Source organism: Melitaea cinxia, chromosome 4 (assembly GCF_905220565.1).
Source record: "Melitaea cinxia chromosome 4, ilMelCinx1.1, whole genome shotgun sequence".
Classification (NCBI taxonomy): Eukaryota; Metazoa; Arthropoda; class Insecta; order Lepidoptera; family Nymphalidae; genus Melitaea; species Melitaea cinxia.
The window spans coordinates 16340120-16352179 of NC_059397.1; the positions used below are offsets into that span (position 1 = coordinate 16340120).

The 12060-nt window shown below is 32.4% G+C and overlaps 1 protein-coding gene and 1 long non-coding RNA gene across 2 annotated transcripts in view; one reads left to right on the forward strand and one right to left on the reverse strand.

Annotated features, from left to right (window-relative positions):
- The window catches only part of LOC123670434 (SH3 and multiple ankyrin repeat domains protein 3), a 117237-nt gene that overhangs the window by 75996 nt on the left and 29181 nt on the right, over positions 1-12060 (reverse strand). The gene's annotated exons all lie outside the window — the stretch shown is intronic.
- LOC123670320 lies at positions 2567-2897 on the forward strand. The gene is made up of 2 exons (XR_006745899.1): positions 2567-2714; positions 2839-2897. It is a non-coding gene; the product is annotated as an uncharacterized LOC123670320 (long non-coding RNA).

A 12060-nucleotide genomic window follows, 5' to 3' on the forward strand; every position in this document is an offset into this window, starting at 1 on the left:
AGATGTATGGGAGATATAGTCAGTGAATTGACCAGGCTCAAGCAACTGGGATCGAAAAGTAAATGGAGAGCGCTGTTTCAGCAACTTCACGCTTATCCACCCTAAAGATGGCGTTCGGAAATTAATAGAAATTTATTGACAATAAATATATAGAGCAGTAGTTATTTCTTAAAACTTCGTTAACATTGTAGTATAAAAAAAGATATTACAATAATTTCTAAGAATTGAGCATCCAACAGAACCAACGAGACGTAATTGAAATGTTTCTGGTAGTGATTAACCTACACTTATGTAGATAGATTCCTATCACTGTATTTATATGTATATTTCATAAAGATTTCAAATAACATAAAATGTAAATCTATCTCTGAATTTACTTCGGTAGATTCTAGAAATAGATTTATAACGCGTTTTGTTTGGTTATGTCAAAAACTTATGTCTTGTAAACAAAATCAGAGATAGCAAGATTTTTGAAACCGACTGCGTAAGTGATCAAGATAACAACATTACGATAAATGTTTTTATTATTATGGATAATAGTTTGACAGAAATTAATTTCAAATGCATTATGTACTTTCGTATATTGTATGAACAATACATAAAATGATAATGTAGGTCATATAAAAGGAAATCTTACGCAAATCACTCTCGCTTATATTCGAGGTACTGGGCGTGTACTATTGGATATACGAATACAGGTGGGTAAAGTACTTTTATGTTATAATATCAATGAATTGTTTCATTTAAATAAATTATATTTATTTATAATTTCATAAGCAATATATTGACTTACAACAATTCTATTTTAAATATGAAAAATATGATAAATAGTATGTAATGGTATTTTATTTGATTGTTTGTTAAAGTAGTAGAGATATATGTATATAATTGCAAAAAAACACACATATAAAAAAGCAGAAGTGTGTTAAGGTCTTTGCAAGACGGCTTTATGATGAACGTGATCTTATAACGACAACCTTAGAGTAAGGAGCTTAAAAAGGTTTTAAATTTTTATTATTATTTATATGTCATGTCACACTTGTGTCATGTTATATGTACACATTAACCCATCATTATTAATAATTACAATGTAATTTGTCAAGCCTGGAAGACACCGCTGTGATACCGCGGGTATAGGCTCTTTTACTGTACACTTTTTAATTTTATATCTCGTACTTTTGGTGTTCATTACGTAAATATTTCAAAGTAACCTTGAAAGTATAAAAACTTATTTCATTCATTGTATCATAACTTGTTATCAGCTGTGTACACAATTAACAATACAATGTCTGAAATAAGACTTACATTAAAACAATATTTTACTAGTTCCAAACGTGATCATACGCGCGATACGGCCATGTGGGTCGGTTATGACACCTCCAGACAATTATATGGAATTGTTACATTACCTTGTTTTCCAAAGCGATAAACTCGAATAATGGGGATATCAACTTACCTGAAACAAAACATTAAAGTTATTAAAGCTGCCATCTGGTGTATTTTATGATTTATACGAATAATGCAATGAAAGGAATTATAATAGATATACAATTATTATGTAAAACATATATTGAAAAGAACAATAAAATCATGCATGATATGAAATACTAGAAAATCACGAATAAAATCAAGTGTATTTTTTATTAAAAAAAGATAAAAGAATATATTCTACCAAAAATGAAAAATTATAATATCATGACACACTAGATTTACTAGGCACTCAAAGAAATGTTCATGTGTAGTCGTTTGAAGGCTTTTCAAATAATACTCATGTATCAATCACCACTTTTTGTATTTATTCTTTAGATCGTCACGTAGATACATAATTATAGTTAAATTCGCAACAATATTTTATTAGTAAGAATTACATTTTACTACTTATGCGATATTCGTCTCCTCTTTTAATCACATCTTACCATCCCCAGTCTGTTATATTTTTTACAATTTCATTTCTACCCACAAAATAAGACTTATATATTTTTTAAGTGTTGCCATAGTAAAAATTAAATAATTATTCATAATAATATATGTAACATGTAGGCATAGATGAAGTAAAAAAAAGTAGATAATGCGCGGCATATGTTGTTACTGAAGCCACAAAACTCGGCTCCTTCAAGTAAACACACGCGCTCACGCACACATATGCATCAAACTACGCTAATTTTCGTTAGTATCTCACGGGGCCTCGTACAGTAACTTTGCCTTAAAAATGCCGTTCTTATGTAATTAAATGGTGCAAAAACAATACCAAAGTGAATAAAAAGTCTGAAGAAATATCATTTCACACGTAAGTACCTACAAAACTTTATATTTCTTGTTATTCCAAAATAATATTGAGGTTATTCGAAACTTATAATTTCCATGTCCCGAAATGACGTACCGAGGGAGTGTTACCAGTAATTCTTATTTCTATTAGCCCAAAATGCGGGTAAATAAATTGTAGGCAATCATAAAAATATAATTAAGTAGAAAGTGGACATCATTATTGTGTTTTTTTATCGTGTGATTTTATGTTTTACCTAAATCGAAGTCAATATGAATTTTTAACTCGTTTGTGTCTGTTTAAATTTGTGAATTAACTACTCATATTTTACTACTAAATATCATGATTTTAGGTTTCCAACGAATATTTTAATAGGAGATAAATAGAATAGGTAGATGCTGTACAACTGAGCCGAAATGAACTATAACGACAGCCATCCTCATCTAATGTGGTTTGGTCAAACCATTTTGATAAAGCTGGCATGTACGGTACAAAACGTTGGACTTCGCAGAGTACCATCACGTATATACTACTACTTACTACTACGTATTTTAATGTTGTATTTTTTGTTCTAGGACCTACCGTATGAGTCTAAAATCAGTCGATAACCAAGATTCAATCTTTGATACACCTACGGCCGAACCCAATATTCAATCTATCTCTGGTTATGTCCTACTAGAGACAGAAATATCTATCTATCATTCATTTTACTGACCCAATAAACTTGTCGACGATAGGCAATCCTATCCTTCAAAGCTGTCTATCGACGAGAGGGAGGATAGCTTACCAGAGATAACAGTTCGTATGAAAATGACAGTGTAAGCGTCCCAATAATAATAGAGTTCTATCTGTCAGTAGCGTTGGTTATCTTTAGTAACAACAATATCCGATCTATAGTTTTCGGGGGATAACTAAGATTTATTAATTGAAAAAGTATTTTCTTTGTTTAAAATAAAATTAATTTCGAGTGAAAAATAATGGCAGACTCAAGTTCAAGTAGCAGTTCAAGTGATATTGCTCTTTTGCAACAATTAATTGAATAAAAATAATAAGTTTCTTGTGAAATAATACTTACTTTACTCATCTTGTGAATAAAACAAAAAATTTGGTGAATGATTGTATAATTTGCAATGATTTGTATAATTTGAATTTTGATTTGTAAAAAAAAAAAAAATACAAACGAAACGACGATTCAATAAAGCGTAATGGCGTCGTAGCGTCTTTTCGTGTCGTGTTAAAACGTTCCGTTACTAGATTTACCATGGATTCCATATTAAAATAATATCATTTATTATAAATTAAAAAGTCTATGTAAAAATTAATTTGTCCATATTTTTATAAAACAAGATTACTTTAATATGAATAAAATTTGTATGACAAATTTAAATACTACAAAACATCTGTGTAACATAACTGAGGCCGTCTGTGACGCTGCGTATACTGGAATGTAAGGAAGAGCTCAGGTAGCCGGTCTATCTACAGCTAACTGGAGATAGTAGTCCCTTAAGCGAATTATTGGGACAACTACAAAGGATAGATAGTTAGTTATTAGCAGTCGATGATAACTACCTATCTCTATCTTTAGATTGAATATTGGGTTCGGCCGCTAGAAAACATAAACTAAGAGAGAAGTTAAAAAAACAGGAACTTTATTTTAAAAAAAAAAAAATTAAAAAAATTAAATCATTACAGCAAAGAGTTAGACGTCTTTAAAACAGGAACTTGCTCTTCAGAGAAATGATCAATTACTTAAAAAACACAATTTTCAATGACACAGATTTATATAATTCATTAAATCAAAACATGACTGCAATAGATTTATTTAAGAATTTGAAGCGAAAAAAGGAGTAAATATATTTAAAACTATAAACATATTTTTATTTATGCATACCCATTTTACCTATATTAAATTAATTGTGTTTAATCCCACTTAATAAAATTTTCAGGGACTTTTTTTAAAAAGTGTCAACACTTCACTCACTCACACATATTTAAAAAAGTGGCTTCACTTTTTTGTCCTAAGTGCGTTATCTATATTTTTTACTTGATCTATGCATGTAGGATAAGAATGCGCGTTTGAAAAAAGAAGCAAAAACTAAGCAAAAAAAAAATCGTAATATAGTAGTAGGAAGCCCGACTAAAAATTTTCAGTGTTTAATATCCAAACGCTTTACTAGAGGCATCGATTTATATCAGTCCTTGGTTTATAAGTTTAGTTAAGTTTGCATGTCGAAATCTAATTTAAATGTTTGATTAATCTTTAACTATTTAATGTAATTAAAGATCCAAAGTGGGACGAACCGATAACCGGTTTAAGCGGGTAATTCTATTAAAGGCTGTAATCGGTTACCTCAATTTCTAAGGATATTTACTTATTAGAAATGAATGCATAAAAATATATAGCATAAGTTAAGAATAGTTCGAGTCTGTAGTTAAAAATAATGATAATAATTTATTTATTTGGACAAGATAATTTTACAATTTGTTAACCCGCCAAACTGCGCGACAGTTTATCGGCGGAATTAGCGCTTGTCAAAATATTCATTTTACACTATTTTATTATATTTTTTATTTTTATTTTATATACTGGCTGTTGTGCTAGCGCAGCAACGTAGTCTGAAGGTTTGAAGCCCATTTATGATGTATTTGTATGGGCCATAAAGATGTTTTGTCCTGGTCTGGGCGTTTGTGTGTGTGCGCTGCGTGCTTCGAAAAGTAATGCATTAAGGCTGTTAAGTATGGTATATATTTTTTTTATGTAGTTAAATTGTATATTAAACAATATGTATATTTTTTTAAATAGACCAAGTATTTTTGAATCGTTTTTCTATTCCTAATTTATAAATAATAGCTTTGAACACCTTTTTCATTATCATCCTAGACAGTCATCAGCTAAGTTCGAAGAATAATTAAATAGTAACAAAAAAACATACACATTTTAGTTTTTTCTTAAGCTATCACGTAGTTAGGTCACAAACAATACTATATATATATGTGTGTGTGTGTGTGTGTATACATATGTATGTACTCGTATGTTGAAACATCGGGTGTCACTCACGTTCGCGTTATCTGCGGCAAGATCAAAAAATATCTTAATCGATTGATCTTATTGCATAATACGTTCATAAATGCTTGTAGCTCTTACATAAACCTGTCCATTAGGCTCTGTTCATATTGCGCGCAATTGAGTTATAGTTTTGTAACCGATGATGGCGATACAAGGAGCGTAATGAGTTTGCCGCATGTATCTTTGTTACTAATTCAAACCTTATTTCTGTACATTAAAAGATTTTGTATATTCTGATTATATTTTATTTAATGAAATGGCCCAGCAAACGAACCATTGGCTCATCTAATCTTAGATGAATACTAGTCTATATCAACAGTTGTATAGCACATCTTAGGGTAGCTTGTTTAAAAAAAATCGCAAGGGTACAAGTACAAGGGACTTAGGGATGAAAAACGGCGGAGTGGATAGTGGCTTCCGGCGGTCTTATATACCTCATAAAACGTATATATCTAGTGCATAATTTACTTCATTTTTGTTAGGCTGATATTATCGAGCTCATATATACGAGTAGTACTCGGCTACAACTGAACTGTACCAGAGTTTATTTATTTATTATAATACTGAGACAAAAATATCAGAAAACACTACAAAATTAAAAACTGAAATTGATAAACCTGTTTCGATTAGAGATAGATTTTTAAAGACTAAGAAAAAAAGTTCGCTTCAGCCTGTATTATCCTACTACTGGGCATAGGCATCTTTCCCCATGTAGGAGAAGGATCAGAGCTTAATCCACCACGCTGCTCCATTGCGGGTTGGCAGATATATTCCCTACTAAGAGTAACGATCCCTATCATGTCTGCATCATCGTTGTCAGGTGTACATGACAACAACCGGGACCGACGGCTTAACGTGCTCTCCGAGGCACGGTGGGGAGACCCACAAAGACTTCACAAACACCCAGACCACGGAAAACACCCGATTGGCCAATACAAATGTTTGTCATGTGCGGGGATCGACCCCGCAACCGCCAGCGCAATAGGTACAATCCATGGCTGTAACCGTTGCGGCAACGCGGAGTCAAGAAAAAAAAGTTACGGTAAAAAAACTATTCTGAACTTGAACTATAAGCAACAAAAAGAATAATTAAGCTTGAAATCGTCTCTATAGTGTACAAAACATGGACAAAGAGGAAAATATAAACACCTCCCACTGAACTCGCGATAAATATAACAATACAACGCAATAATATTATCATTACAGCCTATACAGTCCACTGCTGGACATAGGCCTCCACAAGTTTACGCCAAAAATAACGTGAACTCATGTGTTTTGCCCATAGTCACCACGCTGGGCAGGCGGGTTGGTGACCGCAGTACTGGCTTTGTCGCACCGAAGACGCTGCTGCCCGTCTTCGGCCTGTGTATTTCAAAGCCAGCAGTTGGATGGTTATCCCGCCATCGGTCGGCTTCTTAAGTTCCAAGGTGGTCGTAAAACCTTGTTATCCCTTAGTCGCCTCTTACGACACCCACGGGAAGAGAGGGGGTGGCTAAATTCTTTAGTGCCGTAGCCACACAGCACAATAATATTATATCACACGTATATTCTACTAGATTAATTCAAAAGGATCCTGAACACGAATGTATTTCTTATTATGTTAATAAAATACGTCGCCGTTTGATAACAAGTCACTAAACGTACTCATGAGAACAAGACATATGGTACGTTAAATAATCCCATTAATATTTGAAATGCAAATGTTGCTGAGAATGGATTGTGGCATTTGTTACTCTTTCACGCAAAAATTACTGAACTGATTTATTAAATCTTGGTACGTAGATAACTGGAGGTCCAGTATATAACATAGGCAAACAAGCGTACGGCTCACCTGATGGTAAGCGATTACCGTAGCTTATAGACGCCTGCAACACCAGAAGCATTGCAACCGCGTTGCCGACCCAATCCCCAGGAGCTCTGGTCACCTTACTCACCAACAGGAACACAATACTGCTTGAAAACAGTATTATTTTGCTGTGATCTTCTGTAAGGTCGAGGTACTACCCCAGTCGGGCTGCTCCATATTTTGAGCAGGAAATTCCTGCTGTGCCCTACCTCAGTTAATTATAGTTATTTTATCCAAAAACTCCCTTGGGATCGGAAATTAAGCGGGTGAAGCCGCGAAGCTCAGCTAGTTATTTATATAGTCAAATAGTAATTAATGGTGACATTTTATTATCGATGCATGGCTATAATACAAAACAAAAACTAAACATTACGATAAAAAATATAGATTAATACACTCAGATATGAAACGGCTTTAGTCTGAAGACAAACCGTGAGAGAGTTAGGCGTGGTACACATGTGCAGAATATTGGTTAAGCTGGTTTACTTACATTTATTCAACTTTGTATGTAGGTCAATATATTTCCCTCTTGACGTCAAATGACGCAATACAGTAATATTTGATCGGTAATCCGATTTCGTGATACAACTGATACTTGAAAATAAAAATAAATTTTATTAATTAATTAATTTATTTATTAATTTTATATTTTGAGCGATATTGAGTTTGATTAATCTATAAATAAAAATGATTCGCTAAAATGCAAACCTGCTGAACCGATGCATCAAATTGGATTATTCTTTTATTGTTCGTTATTAATTATTATCGATATAACGTATGTATAATATAGAAGTTAGTTTGGTTTCATAATGTGAGTTTGATTTAAATTGATACTAGTTGACCCAACAGACGCTGTCCTGTCATGAATATTCCATGCATCTATGAATATAACAATGCAGCTGTGATGCGACATTTGAAGAGTGCGAACTGTCATTCAAAAAATCGATATCGATTCTGAAATTTCCCGATTCTTTGGACAATTATATATTAATTTTCCATTTTATATAAACTTTCTTTGGAGAAGTGGAAATAAAAAAAAAATGGGTGCGGTCATCCTATAGTTTGAAAAGTGTGAAATGTGTTGTGGAATTTTCATAAACACAGATACATTTAGATAAATACATACATGTGTATATATATAGTCAGTATTGAGAACGAATGCGTCGTGAACAGTTAGCTACGGTACTGTAGCGTCCGCAGCTAGTTAGTGAATGTGTTTGTATGTTGGATTAATAGTAAAATTGAACACGTTACATTTGAATACTTGTGGCGAAAATATTTATAGCACAGTTGTGCCCGCGATGTCACCCACGTAGTAATGTCACCGTAATTCTAATTACAAATGCTTTTGAGAGTAAAATGATTTTAAACAATAGACCATTATTTAAGAATACAGATGTATATCTTGCGTGTAAACATTTCTAAGAACAATAGTAATTTAATTCAATTGATGTTTAAAGTTGTTTTAATTTTTTTTTTATCAGTAATATACAATTAAAAATTTCTTCTAAAAGGTTCGTTAAGCGAAAACAAAACTTTTGTCTGCTAAGTAAGTATCGTAACAACAGGGACAAAATTACAAGGAACGCCTAATTATAAATAAAAAGAAGATAATTTAACATATAAAACAAGGACATTCAAATAATAGGCACTAATCTTTTTACTGTACAAATTCCGACATAAAATTCGTATTGTTTCATAATTATGAACGTGATTTGAACAAAAGGTATTATCGGAGCGAAAATTGCGAGTTTCCTCGGCCAGGTGCCGATTCAAATCACGCCGGTTGTCTTGTGTAACGTCGCACGTGCTACTGCGTTGTATAATAGATAAAAATTATTATTAAACTAAGTTTATATTGAGGTAATTATGACAGTTTGTAATAAGGTCAGTGTAAAAGTTTTCACACTAAAAAAATATTTCAGTATTACACTATTTTTAATATTTAGGGGTTCAGGGTTATCTAGACACTGATCGGCTTACTCATTATGAAAAAAAAAGTGAAATTATAATAATTTTACAGAATTTAAAGAAATTGCTTAATATCATATCGTAAACATGAAAGTGTAAAACGTGTTGATCACCTTGTCCTATAAATACTAAATTCTTTTAATAATTTTTTTTTAATTATGTACCTACTACCGTCAATTTATAGATTGATATTTAAATATATATATTTTTTTTCATAGGTAAAGACTTGAAATATAAAAGTTTTACTTTGATTAGGTAAAATAGTGTATTCAATTACAACATCAATTCTCAAAAATTCTTGAAGATATAAAATTATTGTTCAGTAGTTGGAAAATTTCAAACACATTAAAAAAACTGCGCTTTTCTAGTCAAAACTGACTTATTTACACAAAAGAGCAATATGGTGAGAGATTTTTAGCCATATTACTTACTCGCTTTGTTTAGAATGCATGGGATGCAAATCGAGTTTCAGACTCCCGGGAGACTGAGCGTATCCGTCCGTTGTAATAAAAGCTGAAACTTCACCAAGAGTACGGCTTTGTTCAATTTCGAAACAGATTTTATTGATTTCCAGATTCTAGAGGTCATTTTAGCTTTGATTTAGGTGACTTCTTATTTAAACTGACAGTTCTTTAGAATTATCTTCTACTACAGGTCAGTGAATTGTAAAAACACTTTAATGAAATTTGTCTCAAAAGGGTTTTAGAGATTTTATTGGAAAGAACATTTTTTGGCAGATGTTTTAACTATTTATGATAATTAAAGTGTAAAAGACAATTAAGTTAAGGTAAAAATGCTCTACGTAATTTTTTTAATGATTTATCCATACTGAAAATGGCTTTCAGCCTTCAAATAATTTTAACAAGGCTAGATGGATCTTAGAATATATATACCCTTATAAAATATATAGACCTTTAAGCTACTTACTTTGATTAATTAAATTTTTTACAACCATTACAAAGTATATAAGACAGTAATAAGATTTTAAAAACTGCTTTAAGAGTTTTTTTTTCGGAATTTTGTTATGAAAGAACTTTATCTATTTTCCTCACTTAGATGTTACTTAAGATGCTATTTTAGTTGAATTACTCCCTACCGTCGTTACAAATAATATTACACATTTTTTGAAATACGTGATTAAATCTTCTTCAGTTATTCTAATGTCAATCAACAATCCTTTGTGTTACCTTATTTCAAAGCTGAGTTAGTCAGCTTAAGCTAGATAATCGTAACACTTCAAACATCAGAAGCACCAACAAAGTCATACAAATCGTATACGATGCTGAACTAGAGTATGATTATTACAAATCTGATCAAAGCTAGTAATTATCTAGTTGCTATCCTATATAATTAGGTGTTTAGTCCTTGTATCGCTGGATCTAGGTTTGATTCGTGACCAGGTACGATTCAGCCCGCGGCTGTAGTCGCATCACGACGATGACCCGTCGATTCACTCTAATCTAGATCTTACTAGATTTACTTGAGTGGGTTTTGTTGATGCGAAGATTTTTTAATTAGTATGTGAAAAGTTTCAATAAAACTAATAAGGTTATTCCTCTATTAGTTTTTTTCTAATCGGCGGTAAAACGGCATACGCTATTACCTACATATTTGTGTTATTTTTTTTTTGTGCAAGAAATAGTCCCTTTCTTCCGTAAACAATTCCCCAACCTACGTTACCGGCCAAGATAACCAAGCGGCCCCCTGCAATCAGCGATGTCTTACATGATCGCAAAAAATATAGTATCGGAGAATAACACCGAGGCCACAACGCTACGGAGCGTGAAAGAAAAATCATTTGGCAATAGGTACTCACATTAATATAATAATTTCTGTAATTGACTTCATATGCCAATAGTTTAAACATAATTCTGTTCATGAGAAATCAATTAAAACTTGATGAAAAGCCTTAAAAAGTTAATGTGACTTTGTGAAGTGTCACCGGAGAACACCTCTTCATTGTGATTCGTCTTGACACAATCACAAAGCTTAAGCGAAAACAATCCTATTTAAGTTGGAAAAAAGTTTGAAAATCTGCGGTTGGAGACGAGAAATTCACGAATTATTCTTTACGTAATTCTAACATTCGATTTTAAGTTTATCAGCAATAAAAACGAAAACTATTTATTGATTAAAATTGTAATTAATTCTCTTTATCTTGAGATGAAGTCAGAGTTTTTAATACCGGAAAACAAACTGGTTATTTGAATATGGAATGTTAAATGAGAAATAAATTCAAGTTCAAAATCTAGTATAAATGCATATAAATGTTAGGGCATCAAAATATAGAAGGTTCGACAAATTTTTAGGGGCCTGTTACTAACTTTGTTTTAGATTTTTATTTTTATTTTATTTCATTATTTTATTTTACTGCTATTTATTTATTTAAAAAAAACATATGGTCCACCTTATAGCAAGTGATCTCCTCCTCCAATCTCTCCTCCAGATCCCTTTCCTCCAGATCCCTCTCCTCTGCCAATCTTCATAATTTGAGCAAGATTATTACAGAAATATCTTTCTTCAATACAAAAAAGAAAAAAAAATACAACTTACTATATTTATTACATTAGTTGATGGTTTTAATGACACCTATGTATAATTAAATCATCATCATTGGCCTTAGTCCGTCTATTGGAGACGATTTAGACAGTGTCAGACAGACACTGTGTCGCCTAGGATACTCTTCAGGAAAACGCAGAGTTGCCTAAGCTCTGCGCCACCCTCTGGACCTCACTGGCTAGGCACACAGGAACGACAAGTCGATACGTGTGGAGCCAGTTCGGCTGCAGGAGTCTTTCGCATTTTAGAGCTATGCCACGAATTCTTGATAGAGATCCCATTCCGGGTTTCAAATGAAGTTTTCCTTCTCCAGGACCCTGATGATTTTGAGCCAGGTTTATCCCTCAGTCGCCT